Source organism: Varroa destructor, unplaced genomic scaffold, assembly GCF_002443255.2.
Source record: "Varroa destructor unplaced genomic scaffold, Vdes_3.0 BEIS01000007.1, whole genome shotgun sequence".
In the NCBI taxonomy this organism is placed as follows: Eukaryota; Metazoa; Arthropoda; class Arachnida; order Mesostigmata; family Varroidae; genus Varroa; species Varroa destructor.
In genome coordinates this window covers 11,925,479-11,950,203 of record NW_019211460.1, presented here as the reverse complement: position 1 = coordinate 11,950,203, position 24,725 = coordinate 11,925,479, and the positions used below count along the sequence as shown (strand labels likewise).

General features: G+C 40.9%; 4 long non-coding RNA genes across 7 annotated transcripts in view; 2 read left to right on the top strand and 2 right to left on the bottom strand.

The window, feature by feature from the left end:
- The window catches only part of LOC147754327 (uncharacterized), a 30,548-nt gene extending 20,785 nt beyond the window's left edge, over window positions 1-9,763 (bottom strand). For all 4 annotated transcript variants that reach the window (XR_015316595.1, XR_015316597.1, XR_015316596.1 and 1 more), the window contains exon 1: window positions 9,626-9,763. This is a non-coding gene — a long non-coding RNA (uncharacterized LOC147754327). The remainder of the gene's footprint in view (window positions 1-9,625) is intronic.
- The window catches only part of LOC147754322 (uncharacterized), a 112,553-nt gene that overhangs the window by 18,164 nt on the left and 69,664 nt on the right, over window positions 1-24,725 (top strand). Inside the window, exon 2 of the long non-coding RNA XR_015316594.1 lies at window positions 8,851-8,967. This is a non-coding gene — a long non-coding RNA (uncharacterized LOC147754322). The remainder of the gene's footprint in view (window positions 1-8,850; window positions 8,968-24,725) is intronic.
- LOC147754326 (uncharacterized) lies at window positions 14,442-17,878 on the bottom strand. The gene is made up of 2 exons (XR_015316606.1): window positions 17,761-17,878; window positions 14,442-17,388 (listed from the first exon to the last, which is right to left on the bottom strand). It is a non-coding gene; the product is annotated as an uncharacterized LOC147754326 (long non-coding RNA).
- LOC147754325 (uncharacterized) lies at window positions 18,479-23,253 on the top strand. Its single transcript, XR_015316599.1, has 2 exons — window positions 18,479-18,618; window positions 18,995-23,253. It is a non-coding gene; the product is annotated as an uncharacterized LOC147754325 (long non-coding RNA).

The window sequence follows — 24,725 nt, the reverse complement described above, 5'->3', positions numbered from 1 at the left end:
AAAGAGAGGTTTGGAAGGTTTGAGTCCGACTCTATGAAGCGATTACTTAGCATTTATTTGCCTAAGTACCTAACCAATTATTCAAGCGAATTTCGTCAGGGGTTTTTCATATTGAGTAGAAAAGAGTCTTTGAAGTTGTTCAAGGATGGCTAGGGTTTAATACATTGAAGCAATACGATAAGATATCATTATTCTATGAGTACAGTGTAATGCTACCAGGTAATCACTATTTATTTTGCCATGCCACATATATTAGCGGTTGGTAGTTGCACACCGGATGTATTTCTAGCCTTCGACCCAGCAGATATGAAGTTGCATCATCGTATTAACGTTGCATTCAAGCTATGAATAGATGGGTTGATTAATTAGGTTTGGTTCTTTTTTAGCTTAGAACATCCCCATAATTATGTGGTACTATCAGTTTTCAGTGTTGCCGTGAATTTTAGCGGATCCACAAAAACTTGCCCCGCCAAAAGAATTGCATCGGCAACCGGTGATCAAAGCCTGATAGTGATGCTGGCCGACGGTATCCACTGCGCGGCAATAGAAATTGTCCAATTAATGTTTCTACTCCTTGACGGCTGCCGAAAAACTAGCGGGTGGTTCTGCAGTGGTTATACGATCGTGATGATATTATTATGCGTCACTTTTTATCTTGGCTTCACGCTAACCACAATGTCGTTGACGTTTCTTCCGTTAGTCCTATAGCTGATTTGTATTTGTCAGAGCTCTGTCGTTTCTACACAGTTGAGTGCAGCCACTAACTTTCACTGATGTCTACGCATATATATATATATATATATATATATATATGTATATATGGCCCTTATTGATATGTTTGTACGCAACTGCTGCTGCTATATTTGTTGATTGGTAAGATTCAATAAGAAACGAGCGAATGCTCCCAATACTTAGACAGCATCTATTCTGTAAGTTATTATGCGGCTTTAGTATACCACAGAGTATCTTCCATTTACTACGGTTTTTATAGCGGATATCGTATAATCGTTTATAAAAGCCTTATTTCCAAAACCCAATCATAAGTAGAACGGCTTAGTCTAGGAGACTTTGCAAATAACATCAAGCTCGATATTTCAATTCTCTTTTCATGTAGGCTGTTCAAGTTATCGTTTAATGTATCTGATAGATTTACACATTATTAGACACATATCGCAAGTTTTCTGTGTCTAATCCTATTCAATAGTGAATTAAGAGTTATCGATATTCCTAAACATGTAGCTAATTATGGCCGCTAGTAGCATGAAACGTTCCACGCCCACTTGATGATATTGCACGTATCAGGCCGCCCGGAGAATCTGTAGGGGCAACCTTACTTCGCGCCTAAAAAGTCGTTACTACTATGAAACTTGTTTGTAAATATATCCACACACAGTAAATTGGTTTGATCATTTTTTTTTTTCATTTGACATCAATAACGTGATGCTTCATTTACCTCTCAGCGCCGGTTCTATATCGTAAAAATAACTCTGACGCAAAATTTTTTAGTTCTATTTAGAGACCCATATATATATACATACATTATAGCACGCTCAATGTGTTACAGAACATCGCTCACGATGTCCGATGCTATGAGTAATATGCACACCATAGGTTACGCTGAAAGTTACGTATTGGTCTGGTGCAACAAGTGCTATTACCATGTCAGGCGCCGCAAATATTCGAAATGAAAAACTCCGAAAAAAGCAACAACCGCCCATAGCACCTCCTAAGAGTCATCCTAAAGGCATTGCTTGTTCCTCCGCCATTAAACAGAGCTAAGCAGATTTGCTGGATACCGCTAGTAGTGCAGGTAATTGCTTAAAGGTGCATTCACTACAAACACGTGTTGGTGTCGCGACTACCTATTCGATTTTTCGAAACTTCTGATTAAATAATGACAAAAGAACGAAGCCTCGTTGTGACGGCAGGATTGCTTTAGCAGACTATTACTGTCAAAATGTGCCACACTCAGAGAATTCATGGTCGGGATATTTGGCAGGCAACAAACATCAGTCTAGCATTTTTGTAAAGAAGTAGAAAAAGGTCAGTATTTTCTTCGTTGTAGGGGACTGGGGAGGCCGGTAATGTTAGGGCAGGGAAAACTGTTTTTATGTGGTACAGCTGTCGATGTTTCAGTATGCGTACGCTGTCCAAATACTGTTGGTTTGGCAAAACAGGAGCCAAATAGGAAAAAATATTGCGATCTCGGCCACAGTATTGTGTGATAGTTATCAACGTAACTACAAATGTTTGGCGCGAGCACGTGAGTTAACGAACGACCCCAACAACTGAAGTGGTGGGGCTTATTTAATTTCTACCCCTTCATCGAGGAAGCCGTGCGTTGTTTGCTTACTGCTTTTGGGGACTACGGCCGAATAGGTGGCGTGAGCAGCTCACATCGTCTTAGATTTCAAGAACCTTCTGTATACTAAACCTAGATTATCTCGAGTCCTGCTGATACTTACTTAGCTTTGCTAGTCCCAATTATAGAGCCGTTGTAATAAATTAATAGCGCCTTCGTAAATATTATCATGTTAGCGTCCATAAATATGTGGGTGTTTGTAAAGCTTTCATTGGGTACCCTATTTTAAATTCCTTTTGATCTAAAGGCTTTTATCGTCGTAGATCTACAGAGTCTTTGCTAGTAATTTGTTGATCATAGTTATGCAATTTCTTAACATGATGATACGATTCCACAGATGAATACAGGTACATTCGTGCCCCGTAGTTTTTGCTAACCTTCGATTAGATACGAGCACTGTTATCATCTACAGCTGTGCAAAATAGGGTTTATTCAGTTTCATGCTACAATCTACGGACTACAAGCGGTTTCGATCTATATATCTGAGTCGGATCTTGCATATTACGGCCAAGCTAATGCTAAAAAACCACTCAATTGTCTAGAAGCTGTTCCCGACCCCATTTGCGTAGGCCAAAAGAGACAAATATGTTTTTGTCTTTTGAGAGACGTTCGCGGCAGTACGCAAACGTACGAAATAATACGAGAACACTTCGTGTAAAATTACTATTTACTCGATCTTTTTTATTCGTCTTGATAGCGGTGAGGCATAAGGAAAAGAGAGAAAATAATATGGGATGGAGGATGGAGACATATTGTCTCCATCCTAAAAAAGCATCTACCTGTATAAAGTTTAACTTAGCAAAAGTTAAACTTTATACAGGTAGATGCTTTTTTAGGTTGGAGACATATTATTTTAGTTTTTCCGTGTATCTAGCGATTACACCCGGAAAAATCCTCAAACACCCGGAAAATCCTCAAAACTTTTTTCTGTTTATCAAAGGAATAGCAGCCCGAAACTCGTCTATTAGAAAGACGTTTTCATTTTGAGCAAGAAATCTCTATTAAAACCCATATCTGCCTACAAATCAGGCCCCTTTTATCAACTATACATTACAAATATCTTCGAAAATTCTCGAGCTTAGAACGAGAGTTAGCCAAACATTTAGCAGAATCACTATAGCATGGTAAATGGCATCCAAACAACCTTAAAAGTCTATCTCAAAAGATAGATCGATAAAAAACATGCTCTTTTACCTGAAAAGTAGCGAGAGATAGTGAAAACGGACGTACATTTCATTCAAGTTAAATGCGCAATCATTAACTAAAGCTACCTAAATGATCAGTACCCATGAAAGTGAGGACACTAAAGCAATGTCTTACATAGGAAAAGAAATAAAACGAATCCTCATCAGAAGATATCAACTGCAGGCAAACAATCGAACAAGAACATTTATCAAGTGAGATGGATCAAACCTTCGTGTGGGAACATGACCAGTTCGCATTGCGACTTCGGGGCGGGGCCGGTAAAACATAGAAAAAAAAATCAATTTCATAGGTAAACATGTATTGAAATCGACTTCTTAATTTCGCCGTTGTCAAGATTTATTCGAAAACCCACTTCTATAATATGGCCGCTCCACAGACGGCAAGATTCACCTATTTCTTATGGCTGTTACTATAATTCAAACACGCTTAACTGGTCAATAGCAGTTTCACAGTCCTGCTTTCGGTAGTTGATGCTGATTCGATTCAAGAAGCGGCAACAGTGGAGTCGCATTGAACTTCCCTTTTACTGTTGCCGTACAGGGTCTCACGGGTCTAGCTTATAGGTTACTCTTACTCCCATCTGTTGTTTACAGTTGCTACATGCCAATATCAGTATTGCGTAGCACGTGAACGATAACGCAAATCATAACGCCAGTAACGGCTTAACAAAAGGGATTTTTGGCGGAGCTAGCCTAAGCACCTCATGCAGATGCATACATATCTCTATAATCAAATAGTGCGCGAATCATGAAACGTCTCTACTTCATCTACGATGTTCCCCTGTCGAAGAGACCGCCGTCAACAGGCGGTTTCTCGAGCATTCTGTTTCTAAGCTTGTGCTCCTCCGAGCAAATCATTTGTATGATTGAGTAATGTCGAGAACAAATAAAAAACATTAGGGTGTTCTTATAGATGCTGCTGCTGTGCTAGTGACGATGATTCTGCTTGTGATGAAGGTTATCATTACTACCAGAGAATCGACGACGTCGTGTCTAACACTGTTTTCTCGTCACCCGCTTAACGGTGTGCCGTAGCCTCTTACTACCTGTATCAGTTAGAACAGCGTAGACGGACGGCAGTGACAGCAGTTAACCCAACGTACTCGACCCATTATGTCCTGCCAATCCCGAGGCGAATGTAAACGGCGGCAAATTCGAAAAACGGATCACCCAATATAGCCAAATATGCAGCACAAACGAGTGACTATTCCGCATTTTCTATTCGTCGATCATCATTTTCTTTCCAATATCAAAGGCTTGAGATACGACATGTCAGCGTTGATGCAATGCCACGCACAGACAGATTATAACGTGAGCAGAAAGGAGCTGTAATCAGTCATTGTTATTCAATAACTGTACGTTTACTTGATTGAATTGTTGCAATAATTAGCCCGCTCATCAAAATTTGGTATAGCTATAACTTGTTTCTATAGTAAGATTAGCTCGAATTGATCGCATATGGCTGTTTTTTTTGCTTCATAAGGTGTTAGTGTTTATGCAGCGAGTTTCCTTTAAACGATCACTATGCGTCGTTTGTGCTACATGCGGGCGGCATTTATCCTCCTCCTTGTGTGACAGCGCAAAGTTTTGTCTGATCCTGAAAGCTCTGAGCGTTTGCTCGTAGGTTTTTATACCGTATTGGTTATCGAATCTCAGCAAAACGTATCATCGAAGACAAAATAGAACATATCTATGTATAGAATATCTGATTTTTTGGGACCTTCAGCATGATTTATCTAGTAATCAGTGTATTTTTGACATTTAACAAACTGTAAAGAAATTTTGAAAAAATTATTATTCTTAGCTTTTCTAAGCAGACTTAAAACGTCTGTTAACTATCTGATCATCAAGTGCAGACAGGTATAAATGCCCGTTTCATAATGTTTCAGTGACTCGTAGTCTTTTATGCTGCAATACAAGTTCACCCAATTTCAATTTTCCCGAAAAGATACCGACAATCTCTCTTCCAAGCACGGCTACTCGATGAGGTATAAAAGGTGTGGTACGCCGTGTGTGATCCAATCCACCATCATTATTGTTTATGTTACTTAGAAATGATTCCTGTTAGTGATAGTTGTGTCGGAGGATGATTATGAAAACCCACTTTCTTCTGATACGAACAAGTGTGTGTGAGTACGTACGTACGTACGTACGCCAACGGTCGACCCTAAAAATTTGCTCTATCGCATGGCGTCAACATCGCCATTTCACTGTAACTTTTTCAACGTTTGTACACAAGGGGAGATACCAGGGGGATCACGATTATCATTAAGGTACTGGTGCTGATTATCGTTCGCCACTGACATCTGCCTTGGCGTTGATGCTTGTATATGAGCAGTTAGCAACGATCATCGCTCAGATTTCTGGTACAAGCAATAAACTGTAGAAAAATGTCGGGAGAGATACAGCGTGAAAGACTGAAGTGATAGAAATAGCCAAAGATTTCTCGTAAGGAAGAAGCAAACTGGACGTTACATGTCGCCTAGTCGGTTTTTACCACGGCAAAATATGGCGTGGCCGTATACTTCCCTAACACACACCCCTTTATAACGTCCAGAATTGATCGATAACGTTTAGCTATCATCATACCAGACACATACAGATGTGCTCACAAATCTTACAACTATTGTATTCGGATTATTATTTTCACTACAACTACGACTATGATTATTATAGACAATAGGACAATGTGTGTAGCGTGAGAAAAACCACAGAGAACGGTCGTCCAGATGCGATTGTATCGGATCGAGACAACTCTGTCGGGGGGTGGAAGATGCAAATGATATTACGAAAAGTAGGGGTAGAAATAACACACGCACAAACTACCATCACCTGAATTGCTGGTGCTATATTCCATCGACAATTTATTCGTCCCTCTTCGTTAGAAAGGGAATAATTGGTAGTTTCTATTGTTACCCTCGTTAAATATGCAATGATCGTTTTTTCTTTTTCTATCGAGCGCCCACCCGTTTACGGATCGAAGATCACGAGGGGACGGCCAATCGTTGGCAGTTGCGGGAGGTTGCCGAAGCAACGCGTTGATTAAGAAACAGTACGTAAGCAAACGAGAATACGATCAAAAACGCTGAGTATTTGCGAAATAATAGTAATAACGCCTCAGCGCAGAATTATGGCAGATGTTTACGTTCGACCGGCGCAACAGCGACCAGCCAGCGGCAGGGAATTCACGGGCCAAGCAGCGTCCACTACTGCGCGACGATAATCAGCAGCAAGCGAACATAAGAACCACTAAAAGGTGAAAATATAATGTCGATAAAGAAAAGAGGAACTAAAAAGAGTTGTCCCAGTTCTTCGGAGGCGGCGGCGGCGGCGGCGGTAGGGAAGACCGCAACCGCTAGGGGTACTTTTACCGTAGCAAGAGGACAACAGTTGAGCAAGCGATCGGAAGACGTGAGGAGCAATTGTCGCGGATTGTGTCGTGTGTCAACCGTAATCGCGATACAAATGAGAGGGAATAGCTGCTGATGTTGATGCTTAAAGAAGTCGTGATTATCCTGTTGAACGTTTACCTTTCACCCACCCCACTAGCCCAGACCGTGATTTCATGGATTAGTTGTTGTTGGTAAATGGAAAGCCGGTGGCACTCTTTAGTCTTTCTTTTCTCTATTATTGATGTTGAAAAATGTTTCAGAACTGTCTATTTTCCACGGGTGGAAATGAGTTTATCGATGAAGTAATCGTGAAGGTCGCCAGTTAGTGTTGACTACAACAATGATAATAATAATGATGACGATGATCGGACATAGTTGCTTTAAGCGGCGACGACCTACACGTGGGTGCAATAGTATACGGGGAAAGCCTGTACTAAGAAAGGTTTTTACAGTTTTTTTTACTTATACCGTGGCAAAAGCGATTATTCGGACATGTCACCCCCAAACAACCCTACTCAATATGACCATGGCGCTTAGTCACCTACAGAAAGCACGAAATTGTATCAACTAAGGGGGATTTCATGGTGACATACACACATATTGCAGCCTAATACGCAGGTATCGTTGCAACTCGTGCGATCAAGCGAGACAAGTATTAACGCTGCGAGAAACAGCCTTCATAGATTTCGGCTCCCCGAAGCAGAATTTGTGTAAAGAAGGTCAGTTTCTATCTTTATTTGGAACACGACAATCTTATGAATCAAATCCATGGGTTCACCGTAATATACATATGATCCGACAGTTATGTTCGTTGAAATTATGGGTACGAAAATTGCGACGCGTATATTGCGTTTACGTTAAACGAAATATAGGCTTCACTTCAATTCAGTCTACACAAGTTATACGAGCAACTAGTGTATGGTAACTAATTAAAAATTAATCAGGACAAACAAGTTATATGCTATTGATAAGTTTCGAGTGATAACTTCCGTACGCGGTCGTGGACAGTTTTGACTGCAAACCTACTTTCTTGACAGACTTACCTTTTAATAATTGTAAATGCGTCTAAATGCAGTGACACACCAGCTACTACGATGTGCTCGTAACTCCAGTTCACTCCCTCTACTGATCCTGATGATTGTATTATCTATCTGTATTGCTCTAACCATCTGATGCTATGACTGATTATCAAATCACCGTTTCATTTCTCTCGCATCAATCTACCGTTACATTTCCGGTAGAAGATAGTATACATGTTTCGATAATAACAAGAAAACGGCACTGGTTTGTGAGGCAAACACTAGCTCAAAAAAAGGACAGGTTGGCGAAAGAGCGCACAATAGGCTCGTCCACAACAATGGCGAAGATGACTATAGCTTCTTTTGAATATTGGGTGGAATATTCTATCATTGGCAGTATTTGAGAATTGGAAAATATTTAGCAGTTTTTTTATGGTATAGCAAATAATAGCTTAATAACCTCCTGATGATTTCTACTAATAAATTGGACAGATCTGACCAAAGCTCAGTTAACGCTGTGGTGTCGTATGGACTCAGCCTGGCTTAGTCGTACAGGGCAAAGGTAGAATCGCTACCCCATATTTTTCTCGTACAGATGTTTGCCTTCTTAGATAGAGACTCCATTTACCATTAGCAGGGTTACGTACGTTAGAATGGATATTGGGTAACTATTTGTCGATATTGAATAGCGAAGTATGTACGCAATCGAAGGTCCTCCCCTCATAAGTACCTGCCGATACAATGGCCCGCTATCTTCAACTACATTAAAAAGCTTTATGTCCTAGTCACACAGTGCGAAATGTCTGATACTATTGATATCTTTCCAGGCAGGCATGAATGACAATAGATTTGTTTTGGCTTCCATCTTTCAGTGACTTGGATTAAATCAATGATGCCTCATAGAACGCTAAATGGAACCAGCTAACAAAGCATGCTCTGTAATTGTCGATGTGTAGAACTCGCTATCATTCTGGGCTGGTCCTGTAGAGGTGAGACATTTTTCCTGCATAGCCACTAGAATATGTTTAGACGTTGAGTTCACGAATACAAATGTTTAACGAGCATTTTAAAATCAAAGCATCTATTCACGAGCGGCTTCTGCATCTGACCTAAAGTTGCAACGGTCAACCGAGTGGTACCTTAACGGCCCGGCAGGCCAGACCGATTTTGATTGGTCCTTATTATTTCATTAGTCGTCATCTTGTTGCTGATGGTAATACTAGGCATGGGACTCCTGTTGATATTCTCGTATATATCAGCAATATTATTTATCTCGCTACCCAGCACAAATATGCGATGCGCTTTCGTTCTTGTTAAAGAGCCCGAATGGCTTTGACAGATAACAAATTATGAAGTGACCATTAAAAAATATGCCTTACATTAAGGCCAAATGTTTTTTGTTCGTTAGTATGTCAGTATTGTGAGTGCGTACACTCATCAAAAATCTAACTTCTGAATATCGCATTCATTCAATATCTGTTTTTTGTACGAACCCACGGATGTCCCTGTACCCCATAAAATGTGCATGATCATTCTGCTTATGGAGGGCCAATGGAGACTATCTACAACGATTCGTCCGAAAAAGTCGAGCAGAAAAACTAATGGTTACTCAACGATCAATACGTATTAGGTGGGGGCGAATCTTACGTGTTAATCATATAACGACAGCAACAGCGGTTCCTGGAGTCTTCACGTTGGCCTCGATCGAGTATCGATCCTAATCGTGCTAATGCCGTCGTGGATTCGATAAGGGCCTCGAAACTTCATTTTACTCCACGCACGTCCCTTACACTCACCTGTTACCACATACGCCATAAGGCCGTACACTGTGAAAAAGAACTGCGTAACGTCCCTGAATTCACGAGATGAGGTAGAAGCCCCGTCAGCAGTAGAGGTAGTAGCAAAAGCATTTAGCTTCGTCCGTTTACATCAATCTGTCGTCGTGGCGACCGTGCTGAAAATCGCAGCCTACGCCTGTGCGCACCTTCACCATGCCACCGCACCGGTAGCACCGTACGATGACCATTTCGTTGTTTTTTCCGCTGTTACAGCGGCCTGCGACAGCTGACATTCGTGTCGGCAAAAAATCTTTCCCTCCAGTGCCTACTGTTACGTTCGCTGCAACAATCCCCAGCTCTGGCAGATTTCCATTAGAATTCCCTACTAGGAATTTCTATTAGGGCTTAATACGATCACGATATTTCACGGTCGGTAGATGGTGGGAGTAGATTTGGCTGGTGTTCATCCGTTGCTGAAAATGCTATGATGTCTGGTAGAAAAAATCTGTGTACAACAGCTCACCAATTATGGCGTCGTTGTTTAATAAGAGCGTCACAATAGATCAGTATTAGTGGTATTTCATCAGCGTCAATGCATCTTAATAAAGAGCGAGTTTAAGGGCTTTACGTAGTGTTTTTGATCTCGGCTGGCGGGTCCGCATTCAGGCTATATTACAATACATTTGTCACTGTTGAAAGTAATGCACAGTGACATGATAGTTTATAGACACGCAAGTTACCACTGGAGATCGCTAAACTATAAAAAAAAATGAAGAACAATCGAGAAGCTTTTTTGTCGTGTGGCCTTGTTGAAACAGTTCGGCTTCGTCCATTCGATGCCTTCACGAGCAGTACTTCAAAGCGGGTCTGTCATTGGACGGCCTGTGTCAAAGCTGTTGAGTTAGTTATTCGTGACAGATTCGTTCGTTCGTCGTCTTCCATTGTTCGAACACACAATTGTACTGACAAACGTAGACAGTGCGTTAGAGATGTCATACGTTGCAATGCACTCGTTTTCAATACGACGATGTGAGTATAAGCGCGGTTTCGGATAGAACAACCTAATTCAATACGGTAGTATGTGCAAACGCTTCGTCGTGGTAGTAAGTAGTGCCAAAACATAGCTAGAGTAGTCGCAGCGACACATTATTTCAATAGCAAAAAAAAAAAAGCGGTTGCTTTGTCTCGTGCTGTTATTTTGTTGTCAATTATCAACGAAATTGATTTGGTGAGATAAGTCTTAATTTTTGAACGCTTAGATCCCATCCCATCCCTCATAAAAGTACCAAGTTTCCTATCGGGATAGTACAATGAACCTCAATGTTTGATGATGCTCGATGTTATTAGAAATCAAAGATTTGTTACGATGGGTTCAATTGTGGGGCATGGCTCTACTGGCTGAAGGTGTTGCCCGATCATACGATTACTGAGATGTGTTCCGAGTATTCAAACTCTACTCTGAGTATAAACCAAACCGAGAAGACAAGAGTTTATACTTGGACATTGTGTATTTATGATATCGTGCTGTATGGGCTAATACCTGTGTAGCACAAGTATTTCAAGATGGCGGTTTTTTATTTGGACGTGTTTGGGGTATAAATGAAATTCCATTTGGTATCATTAAAGAGCAGCTGCTCCGGAGCTACGTGCTACAACCTGGTCTGATAAAAATCGAATATAAAATGATACATTTCCTAAATGGAAGAATCATAAGGTGGCTACCGACATCGAGTTAGGCTTCGGTGTGTGTCTGAACCGTTGCCGCTTTTGCCCATCTAAAACCTATAGCACGATCTCTGTAAATTGCTAGCGTAACAATTGAATATCATTATAGGCAACATAATATCGGTAATAATCCCAGTCTCACAATTGCAACCACCTTTTCTTATTCTTAGTGAAAAAAAATTCTCCATCGGCCTTTGAACCATCGGGATTATTTATAAAATCGCTTGAACGTGCTCTTCAAGCAAAATTCACATCCTTAAGTTTATATAGTTGTTTGTTGACGTTTGAGCGGAGTAGCTAACTGGGCCCGTGTTATTACTAGACCTTTTTTTTTTTTTTTTTTCGAATAAGGTACGTGTGATCATGTGCGCATTCTCTAGCCAGCTTTCCTTTCGAGACACAATGTGGAAGTAGAGAACGTTTCTAAGAGAAGCGTTCCGTCTACTTCATGTGCCTGTACTTGAAGTCAATGATTCTCCGCTGAACAATTCTATAAGGCTCATTTTTCTTGAAGCCATCGCTTATCGTATTGATATACTAATGTATAATGTATAATCTAAAACCTCATTTTTTCACATTAGTCGTCATCGTTGTTTTTGAATTTCTATACCTTCATGCGAGAAGAGCTTCAGTTAATGGACCAAGCGGTGTTATCTGTTTCGTATGTATGAGATGAGATGAGGTAAATGTGCTCCTAGCGTCACCGAAGATATCCAACACGACCTAAAACAGTCGAAGCAGGTGAGAGACGGGAGCTGCGTCTTACGAACCCATCTAACTTGCTCAAGCCGAGCAACAAGCAGCAGACAGTTTAACATTTACCACCAAGTTTCCAACGTTCCTGTGGTAAAAGTAAGAAAGCGAAAGATTTTAGCAGACAGAGCACGCTCTAGCGTTGTAATTGCCTTAGGTTAACCACAGACGGGCCTCCGTACCATTCCTCGTCCTCCCAGAATTGTTTCCTTCTAGACGTCACCGTTACTAGCGACAGGGACAGGCAAAGAAAAAGGTTTGCCCAATGTTGACGAGCAGAAATGTATAGAGTGACACTTCGTAGGCAGAACCTTTACTGATGGATACTTCTACCACTTTAAGGCTTACTGACTATACTGTATTGTCTACATAACATAAAGCGTAAAGGCTGCGCTCATCCAGCGGCAGGAGACCTTTTTGCCGGTGACGCTACCATTGTCACTACCGACGTTTATGCCATAACAGACAATAGGCAGTCGTCCTGAGTGGTGAGTTGTGATATTCACACGGAACCTACACCAGCAGCGACAGCGGCCCTGTCGGGAGTGAGAACAGGACCAGCTCTTCTTCGGAGCGTCTGCCTGTTTGTCGGCCTGCCGCCACTACCGGTAGAGTCACAGCGGTAGGGCCGCTGTAGAAGTATGGATACGCGCCAATGGGGCCCCTCTGGGGGTGTTGCGCTTGCTAGGTTTCTCGTGTCTGCTAGGCTACTGCCATACGAGCGGTTAGTATTGTCGGATGTTTGTCTGATAAAGCTATGCCCTAAACGTTCTGCATGGGGACAGGCTGCTACAAAGCACACGACGACGCAGTAATAGTGGTGGAGGCCCTTCTCTTGGAGGCTCCCCGAACAAATTGGACGGACTTGAAGGGAACGTGCTGGGTCGCATACAACAACTAGGCCAGTGACTGTAGACACTTGTGCTACCATTACGGCATCTGAAGCCGACACAGTCAGGAAATGCGCATGCGATTAGCGTCTGCGCTGCGTATTTCACTGCGAGGTACAACGAGAAATACTAACACAAATGGAGTGTGGCCACACGCCATTGGGTAGTTCATTTCTTAGCGTTTGGTAATTGAACGTGGCAAGATTCAAATGATGGAACGGCTCTATGAGAACATCTCATTGATCCTCTCCTCACCCAAATAAATATGTCATAGAGACTATTAGAAGGTTAGAAGGGTACACAGATAGAAGGCACCTCTGTACAGATTTGTTTGACGGTGCGCATCTGCATGCGATAGCATAATATTATGTGGTTGATCCAAATCTACGGGTATACAGATGTTCATGTTATTATAATGTTTATTTACATTTTTTTTCATTATCTATAATGTGGGCTGTTCTATGTACTATCGTACTAAAAGGGTTTGATGAAGGCGGATATCACTCTGGCCAGAACAAACGACAGATCTTGTCCAACGGCGTATCTATGACGTTTGTTCAGTATTGCGAAAGTTGGCGCTTAATGAATGTTTCCTTATACGTGCTGTCATTGATTAGTTGGTTAATTTGGTTGTCTCTAAGATAAGCCAATGGATGGACGTCCGTCCGAAGTTGACTGATAACGGCCAAAGGAACTATCCCTTATACGATGATAGCTAAACCAATGAACTCAATGATATGGGAAGATATCTCTTCTCGGCTCTAGATAAATACTTTTAGTGCATTTTTATATATGAGGGAGTGAAAGCTCACGAGATTTGCGGACTTCGCCCATGCTCTAATCGGACCTATTGGTCCGATAGAAAAGAAATAGTAGTAATAAAGATCAGGTCACATCGAACAACGGTTGTCTGTACATAGTAGAGTATTATTAGAAGTCTCTGTGCTAAACTATTGTACTATGTAGCATATAGAGCTATATATAAAGGACAAATGGATACATTAGTGGGGCAAGCTATTATCGAATTTTTTTTTAGAAATTTCGATATATCCTGTTAATTTTCGTCTATATTTACTTTGTAATTTTCATTTCAGCTAAGAACAGAACTTCATCTTAGTCCGCTGCCGTAACGAGTTACTTTGACGACCATCAATTACTTATACGCAACTTAGTGGTAATCGTTTCCTCTAACAATATTTGACTTTATCCATTGCAGTGGCGGATAATTTTCATTACGTCCTGTCTGTTTAGCGTCTAATAGCAGAACACAATTAGTAGTCCAGAACGTAGTAAGTCGTCTACCTCTTTGTGTTATGATAAGTTACAGAAAAAGAAAACGTCTCCCGACGTTTTTGGAATTTTTTTTTAGTGGCGCAAGCAGCGGCGATAGAAGTTACTACAGACACTCTGCGTCAACAATAGACAATGGCCTCGAACAACCCGAAGTTGGTAGACCATGTTACATTATCTTCAACAACAGTAAGAAGCGTTGCAACGTTTTACTGAAGATCATCGGCGTCGAGCCGATGATCGTTGTGGCAACGGTAACAACTGTAATAATAATTCACGAGTTGGGCACGTTGCTATCGCTGGCGTGAGCGATTGAGTCCGGCATGTCAATGTTCGTAAAGGTTTGTAATCACGTTATCGGTCAGGTCCGTTGAGTCGCTAATCTGGAAGATTCCTTTTTACCTAATTGGGTTATGGTGGGACAGCTTCAATGATCTCTCCATTTGTTTTTGTGAATAAAAGACGAAAGCCGTACCGCTATATTCAAATATTTACCTTATTGCATGAGTGACGAGGAAAAAAGTGTTGATAATTAGATAATTGTATATATATATATATATATGCATCTATTTCAGTAGGAACACACACAAATGTATAGTCTGAGTTTGGCCATATGGCTGTCATTGGTAAAAGTAATCAGAAAAACGATTATCATGAACGGGTAGTATGACCTCCGGGTTGGGGGACGCGTCCACATCACTTTTCGGGTTGTTTCCCCTCGCAGTATTCGGCTGCTTAGTATACATGCTACGAATCCCCATTTTTCACACGATGTGTCACACATTAACATAAAATAGTTTGTCCACCGATACTGCGCTTGGTAGGGGCTTCTAGTCCACATTTCGTTTGACATAGCGAGTCAGCAGAGCCTTTTTAGGTCATATATATATCTTAAATTAAGCTTGGCGAGTACGCATTATAGTATGTCTTTATTTTTTTTTTTCGTTTTCACATACCCACAGCTGTATCGTAAATACATTAGCGATTTAAGCCCCATGTGCTGCGCTGGGTTCAGCTCGTCTCTGCCTGCGACAGGAGAGCAACCTCATCAGTCTATTGATATTCTCGTTGTTTTCAGATAGAATCTGGGACTTTTGTACACAGTAGCGTATTGTAGTGCGTAACAACATCACTGAAACTGAGTTCTATTTTACTTTTACGAAGACCCACAAATTCTTGACAGGGGCCTTCGCAGTTAACAAAGGATACACACGATCCAACAGATCCGTATTAAATTTAGCTTCACCACCAAGTTGGTGCTCCGAGGAGTAGCATCAAAAACAAATTCACAGAAAAGCACATGATTTTTTATGATGATTAGGTAGATAGATTTCTCCGCGAATCTGTCTTGTAGCATAGTGGGAATTCAAGCCGCAATTTAAGTAGCGGTTCTGTGAGAGTGAAAGTACGTTTTAGCTAGACGTACATTCTGGTTGCTAGAATCATTAAAGAGTTAACCATCAGGTCATCTTTCTCTTCGTTGGCTTTTGCCTGCGTAGCTAGAGGGATGTCTTCAAAAAGCGATTTCGAATTAGGCGTCAATCAGCGACCCTACTAAAACACCATGCGTAAAGTAAAATATTTTCTTTTACCTTTCTGTCTATTACACGGACACTTAAAATGAATTAGCGCTAATCGCATAGGAGAAAATCCCAGTAGTACTTAAAGATTACCAAAGATCTATAGATATATATACGCATTGGTGCATTGATTTTTATGTTGTTTATGACTATCGAAACCTGAGGACTCGATTGGTAGGCTAATTGGACGTGTGTTTTAACAGCTGACCCACGCCAGGCCAACGATAAAGCACAACGAATCATGGCATTATTCTGACCTTCTAAGGCTAGGTAAGATGGCAGTGGTGGTAGACAGTTGAATAAAGGCCTGACTCTAGTACCTATTTCTAGTGTTCTAGTACCTACTACACTATGGCTTCTTTATTCTGGCCGTTTGCCAAGCAGTAATTAGCCTACGAGCGCGAGTTCAATGTTCGGAATTATTCGTACATTTGTATTGTGACATTCTAATTTACCTCCTTCAGATGAAATTATTTACGTATAAAACTCAGTTCCAATGGAACTTATTTCGTCAGCTCAACTCAAAATGCAAATACACCGAAGGTATCTTAAGGTCGTAAAATTACCCGGCGACGTATTCATTGTTTCTGTACGTACAACGTGAACATTTTTTTTTTTGATCGAGCGTAATAATTAGAAAAAACCCAATATGGGACTACACGCCAAGACGTCAGACATAATGTGTTGACAAGATCAAGAGGTCTTTCATAATAATATCTAGCGGATCCTAGCTACAGTCGCCTCTGCTAAATAGATTTGAAAATACCGCCAGAACCATTCGCTGTATACGTGCGGATCTCTATCGGATCGCAAATTGGCGGAACGGTTCAACTTGATCAGTTTTCCAGTGTGATATGCCGGGAGAGAGAGGCTAGAGAAGCCTTTAGCTAAAAGACGAATAGCGTCGCCTTTTTAACGCACGCTAACTGACTGGGTGAACTATTCAACCTTTGGGAGTGTTTCGTAAGTATCGGCACCTTTCTGAGAGTATTCTTTAATAGTTAGTTTCTATGAATATATTTGATAGCATGTTCTCTACTGAAATTCGACATGAAAACCCAGCAACAATTGCTTCTAGGCAAAAGTGACTCCCTCTCTAGCGTTGTCGCGGCGGCAGCGGAAGTCACCAGAGTCAATATATTATCTCTACCGGGATTGCGTCACCGTCATCACTATCAGCGGAACAGCAAAACGAATTGACGAAAAACATCGTCGTAATGTCACTCGTCAAATTTCGGTATCTTATCGTTGTTGGCGGAGTAGTTCTATTTGTTGAAGTTATTGCAATCGCTGTTTTTTTACCGGTTCATCTTGGTCTTTTTGTTTTCGCGTACGATTTCACGTTTGCCGCGTCGCCGTCTCTGTTGGCGTCGGTCAGTCCTCGATGATTGTACCTTTGTGCGTCACAGAAACGATATTTCAGTGTGACCAATTTAGCTTTGGCTACTAGATATAAACAATGCATTATGATGCTTAGAGCGATCTCTTCAATGCAAATATCGGGCATCGTTTTTTCTAACAAATTGTTCGCCTGAACAATCAGTGATGTAACGGTTCGTTCTCATTTACGCTTCTACTATTAAAACGCATACGTATAACCGCATCGCAAACGCTGCCACTATGTGGGCGAGGGCAAACAGAGATAAGCGCACAGATGCCGATTTCGGTAAATACACACAAAAGTAACTGAATATGTCAAGTACATGATTGCATTGACACATTATCTATTTGCACATGTAGAAAAGGTAAACAATATATGTTTGTACCATAGTCATTCGCTGTACGACACGTGCTATCTGTATCGTATGAAGGGTCAGTCTTTTTCTTTTGTTTATGAAAGATCCACGTGTAGTCACTGAATCTAATAGAGGTGGTTAACAGAATCCGAAGCCAAGCAGCGTCTGCTGTCGTCACGGGCGATAGACATAAGTTACAACTATGACAAGCGACTAGTTTGATCTGGACGCAATAACTTATTGGTTGTAAGGTGCCCTATCGACTCAATAATTATATTAACTATTTGCTTTTAAATAGACTTTATATATAAGAACGCGTCGACGTATGCCTACACGAATAGATAGGTAGATGTGTTGCTACGTCAGATGTACTGAGTGTCTCGGGGGTTGGAGCGTGAATTTTTAAATGTCGAAAACTGCTCGTGTATTTGTTTAATATTTTCTAGTTGTTTAAATACACGAAACGTGAGCGTGATAACTGTGTGACCATGTAATCTCATCAAATGCAGAGTTCATGTCGGTGAAATTTACGTGACGTTTATGCGATCATTCTGCAAGCAGACACACCGTGTCGACCCATAAATATCGATGTGTTTCTCAGTGCTACAAATTGATATGTTATCGGTGCCGGTTATGTCAGTTAGTGCCATTGTCATTCAGCCGACTGTTCCCAACGTCATCTATAGCCGTGACGCTGGTGACCGTAAAATAACTTTGCAGAGATGTATCGTTTATAAGGGAAACGAATATTTGTCCGCACGGGACCGCGAGTTGATACGAGTATTTTGCAGACGTATGCATAACGTCCATGTCTCTGACGCACTCGGGATCGTGGCAAGCGCACAAATATCTACCGGTATATGCTCACCAAACAGTGCAGGGATTCAGGTAAAACGGAAAATGCTGGAAGCGATAATATTTCCCTGTAAGGGTTTATTTTTATTAGGAACATTGTATTTCTATGCCTGATAGTACCGCACAAGTTTCCAAGAGTTGTTTGTTTGTCTTTAAATAGAAGGAGATAAACACTCTCGTTAAGGTAAACAAGATGATTCTTTGAAGGCGCAGTGTGTATGAGTTAAAGAAGGGGATTTGTGACTGGATTGTTTTCGATACTCGTAAAGAGTGGTTCATAAGACCAGCATGTATTAGTTAGTTCAAAAGTAACGGAAAAATTAACTGTCATGTCATCAAATCATATAGCTGTAGACAAGCCTTGCGAACTTGGTAAGGTAAGAACTTGAAGCCTAAACTCGGCCTGAAGTTTCAGGGATTTCAGTTTCAACACACTTCGTGGAGTTGACTAAGGGACTCGTACGACTCACTCACTGATCGTTGTTCACCTAGCAGCAAAATATGCTACCCCGTTTCTTTTCATATTGCTTATCAAGCAAATGGTATTTACCACCAGACCGATGAACTGCTCCGTCTATTTGAAGCAGCTACACAACCGCCATAGGAAGGGCAACAGCAACAAAGACCTTGGCTAGGACATTGTAGACATTGAAGGAGTATGGATAGTAGACCGAACTGCTAGCGCTACCACTTCTAATTAATAATGATGATATAAGGTATAAACAAATACGAGGGAACGCTTCTCTCGGGGCTCACTGTTGCTATCAGTCGACGTTGAAGACTTAAAAGGATCTAATATCGCCCACAACAAAGACAATGTTTTCATTACGGCAGAACCGGACACCATCGCCGGAAACCGCCGCATCACTTGCTAATATCCCCTTGGCGTGTGGGTGAGTTTACCCCTTCCACTGTTTTGACTTTGGGATGCTTCATTTTACACGGCGGCAGGCAAGTGCTTGGACCGTCCACGCGACCAATTGCCACAGTCATCGGCAAGAAGTCTCGTAATAGAATAGAATAGAATAATACAAGCGACCGATTTATATCAACTCTAGCAGCACCTGGTCTTTAATGTCCCATCTGCAACGTGACGCTTGTGCTCACATCACTGAATCATCTTTGCGTTGGCCCCGCTTGACAGAAGAGGCTCAGGCCTGTTAAAAAGTGCCCATACAAAAGCGATAACAACAACAACAACAACAACCTCGCATGAGAAAGTGTTTTAACGCCTCAAGACACATCGCAGTGTGGGTAGCTTTACATAACAGTAGAAAAATTACCAAACGTGTACGGTGTAAATGGCCTACGTATTTTTGGCCTTAAACGCCAAAAATATGCAACAGCAGCGGCAGCTGCAGAGAAGCATGAATATAAAAGAACCGCTATTGTTCCGCTTATGACGCTTTGTGATTCTGAATAACGTGTGAACTGGTAGTCACTCTTGGTTAGAATACGGAGTGAAACCAAAATTCATTTTACTAAAACAGCTTTTTATTCCCGTGTAGCCGTATTTAATTGAGCGCACGCATATAGCTTGAGAAAGCGGGTGCAGATTAATCATCCTATCTAGGGTAAACTGTCTATAGAAGCAGTATACGTATAAAAAATTTTGCTAACGATGGCAGGCAAGGCACGTGGCCTGGTAAATGACAATGCCTTCCTGCTTAGAGGTGCCCAGTTTCCTCGGAGTATTCAAGAAGAGAAAGAAGATTGGTAACTGTCTTTACGGTGCCCTCCTCTTAAAGGCTAACTATTACAAAGTCATTATTTGGTCGAATTGTTGCAGTATATATATATATATATATATATGGGCAATAACAGATCGCAGCGAATGCTCACGCTCTTGAATAGAGCGAGCAAAGGTCGTTTTAATTTATATCTAGTTTCCAATTGTGTTGAAATCATTTCGTGGATGATTAACGGTTACGTTTAGAAGCAGATGTCTATTGTTGCCACTGGTCATGGTAGATATTTGGGGAGATAACTATTGGCCTGGTTGGACTCAGTTCCGTGGCGACGTGGCGGTACATGCTCCTATTTTCATACATATGGAGTTTTATACTCAGCCTTACGCTTAATTGAATTTATCTTTGATCAATTACAGTGTGAAGAAAGAAACATGCAGTACAAGTCGAACGACAATTACCATTGCAGTGCACCCATATCCGTCTCAGTTCAACAAGAGGCGACCTCAAATTTAACAACATAGGCTACGATGAGATCTCATACTTAGGCTACCTTTTTGTTGTCATTTGTTATCCGCCTTTATTAGAGTGCGCCCCGTAACATTCCCAGCATGAGACGAAGCCTGTCTATGCCTGGGTTCTAACCTAGATCACCTAGTGTCCCTTAGATGAACTGCCTAACCTAATCAGCTTGACGTGTACAGCCAGCTCGATTGCCCAAGAAAAGTGTACTATTTTCAGTGTTTTCCGTAGTATGCCTTACTTTATCGTCGACAAGATACATTTCAGCTAATCCGCTTCAGTAGACAGTTTGCTGGTTTGTGGTTGCCTTACATTTTTGAATGCATAGTACCTAACCTTACCTTCCACTATGAATATGGACCACGAATTTCAATCCTGCTATCAAGCGTTTCGTGTTACGCGACCATCAGCGCGAAGTCAATTGGAAACCGTTACGTTAATACGCCCATCCCTCTATCAACACATAAATCATTTAGGTTTATGTTGGTCGAGCAGCTTATACGCAGTACTTTCCTCTACTCCACCGAATTTGGCTCAAAATACTACCAGTTCTCAACCTCTTGCTCACCCTATTTTGTCAGTGTTTGAATCGAATATATTTCATGAGAGAACAAAATGAACGAGTGAGTGAGTCCATTCTGTCTTTTCATGCTGGTAGAGAATGGTGGCTATACGGCCAGTGGTAGGTAGCACTTTTTGCTGCATTGATTATATCCAAGCTGACGTCGGGAGGAACCTTCTTTGTCTCGCAGTTGCAGAGATAGGTTAGGCAGAGAGTGGTACGGCTACCCCGTCACAATCACGTGCAGCTTTTGATGAACGGAACACTATGTCCAAGGTCGAAAGGTATCGACAAAGCAGTAGTTAACTGCATGAGATCTCGTCATTGTATCGTCATCGTCAATAACCGCGTAGATAAAGCTAAGTAAAAGGGTAATATTAGATCTAGAAATCAATAGCCGACATCAGCGTTTGTTTGTACGTGCTATGTGGCTTCAGGAAATGCTCACTTTTGGGCAAACGAAATAGACTGGTGCAAAACATGTTTTATCCTCTAGATACTAATAATTGTATTAGTCTGAAAAGTCGCTGCTAGATAGGGATGGCCAAAAGAAAAAGAACCCCCCGTTCTTCCCCGTGGAACACAGATCAGTGTTAATTCTGTACTGTTTACGTATGAAGAGCGTTCGTAACACATCAACATCGTCCTCTTCAAATCTACTAGGACGTCATCATTTACTAGCGAGATGAAGAATATTCAGTATTCCACAGAAAAGGTTATTATAAACCAGCTTTGTTCGAAAGAAAATTCTCCCATCTAGACGACTGCCATCGAAACGACAGTGACCTATTTAGCTATACTAATGTCTATATTTTTATATAAAAAAAGTCCCTTTTAGGTGGCAACGTGTCCAGTAGTGCGTGTACCTATAGTTAATTGTCTGTCGCAGTCCGCTGTTGCTGGCCGCAGTCGAAAAGGCCAATCGGAACGTGTTGATTTGACGTTATTAGGTTCTTCACCATATTCTAATTTGACTATGCCGTATAAGCGCAACTGTTTTTTTTTGGCGAAGATCTTTGACTCTACGTCAATTACGAATCGCAAAAATAAAGCGAAAACTGGTTAAAAAAAATTAGTGACTAGCAAATGGGGAAATGTGTATTTGAGGAAGTAACAGTAAAACAACTGTATTATTATGTTTCCTTTGGCTGGAAATGAAACTAAATTGTGTCATTAACTAAAACTTCGCCTGTTAACTCACTGTAGATTGTGAGACGTTATCTCTATCTTGGTTGACCTAAATGATATTATGTTGTCAGTAAACGAGCTAATTAACCTGGGTGTCAAGCCGTCGAAAGTAGGTGCTTCGAATCGGTGCTCGCATCGCTTCGAAGCTAAAATGGTCACATAAACATAAGCTCCCACAATAAAACCATCGTTTCTAAACGGGCCTGAAGTCGCCGTTCGAGATTTGTATGCTTATATTTGCATAGTAACGTGCTACATATACATATATATATATATAAGAAAAAAATTAAAAAAACTTCTATAATACATTCACCAATGGATAATTGCGACTAGATGATATATTAGATCGCAATTTCGTTTCATATCATTCTTGGTCGTACATCATCCGTGCATCACTGCCAATCGGATCACTGGCGTATAAACCCTTGATCGTCTGTAAAAGCTAGCTGCATGCATAGTTGTCCGTTAAAGCAGTTATGAGGACTTCTAGGAAGTGAAGGCAAAAAAAGGCGCATTCTGCGGCGATATCATTGGCGTAAGGAGGACCCGCCAAAAAAGATTACCAACAGATCTGTTGTTCCCTACTGACACGCCGATGTAACCGTCAAATTTTTGGTAATTTAAATATAGCGATGTGGGCGTACCAACCAATAAGCCCATAGCTACTTTCTATATATTAGGAGAAATAAAAATTCTCTCATCACCAAACGACGCTTTTGTTTGTTATCCCGGTGCTTTTCGTCACGAACATGCCATGGCTTCAGTGGTAATGGTACTCGACAGAAGTTGTGAAGCGATGATGAAGCTCACTGCTTCTGCATACCGTTTTTCGGGTGAATAGTCAATTAGAAACTCTGGTGTTCAATGCTTGTGAACCTATGGACATTAGCTCTACTGTGTCTAACGAATGAATCTTTTATTCATTTATTTTTGTTTGTAACATAATTAGGTAAATCGTTGATGCGAACACGCTCGCTATATACGCCGTTCTATCTACTCGTTTCCAATGCTATTTCCCTGTTTGACATCGTCTATTTAGATACGCGTATTTAAATTCAAACAAATTTGTTTGCCCTTTGTGCTTCGCTCTTCAGTGCGTTTTCACCTAATTGTAGAGCTGCTCATCCGTTGGCTATTTTTTTTTCCTTTATTTGAATAAAAGAAGCTCAATATACAATGCGCATTAAAATGAGTGCTATCCCATATGATTAATGTGATTCAACGTTTTCAGTTGTTTCTATGGTGTTCTTATCATTACCTCTTTGGCGTAGATCGGAAGATTTCTATCTACTAGAAGGTTTGACAAAGGTGGGTGTCGCTGAGCTCTTCTGCGATTTCGTCAACCTAGCTATAAAAGGGCGTGATGACCATGTGTCACGGTAACCATGACGCTGAGATTGATTAGTTAGATTTAGCGTGAAAAAACCTGATGGCGTGCTCGTCATAATAGCATTGCTACGACGTGCACTATTACCATGACGAATTACACAGCGAATAGGGTAAAGGGCATCTCGTTTGACACGGTATCCTATTTAAACAACCGTTGGAAAAGATCCATTGTAATATTATTCTAATAAAAATCATCAGTTTATCTTTCACACGAACTGTATCGGTCCGTTGTTCCTCGGAGCGCATACAAGATGATAGGATTCGACATATAGATCTTGCCTAAGTGATGCTTAAGTTAGGTGGAACAATTGCAAATCTGTTATGTTATGATAGGCTCCAAATTTTCTTTATGATACGTTGATTTACTTAAAAATTAAATACGTGTTTATCCATATTTCTTAAAAAAAAAAAAATATATATATATATATATATTTTTTTTTTAATTATGCTTGGAAGTGTTTCTGGCTTTTGGTTATTCTTTTTAAAGCTTTGCATAATTTTTTAGGATTTAATTTCCTTTTCAGAGAAAGCATTGAATTCACCTATGAAAAAGCGCATATCTAGAGCTAGCGTTTTGATTTGCTATAGAATTTTGTTGCTCCAGACGATTATAAACAAAATGAAGTTTCCAAATATAATGTTCGTGAAAAAAGTACGACCTTGGAAGCAGAGTTGAAAATGAAAATAGTCGAGCGGCTAAGGTCTACACTTTCCAAGATACGTTGATGTACGCAGGCTGTAATTTCTCTCGAGAGGAACTACTTCAGTACACGAACGATGCTTATCCTTAA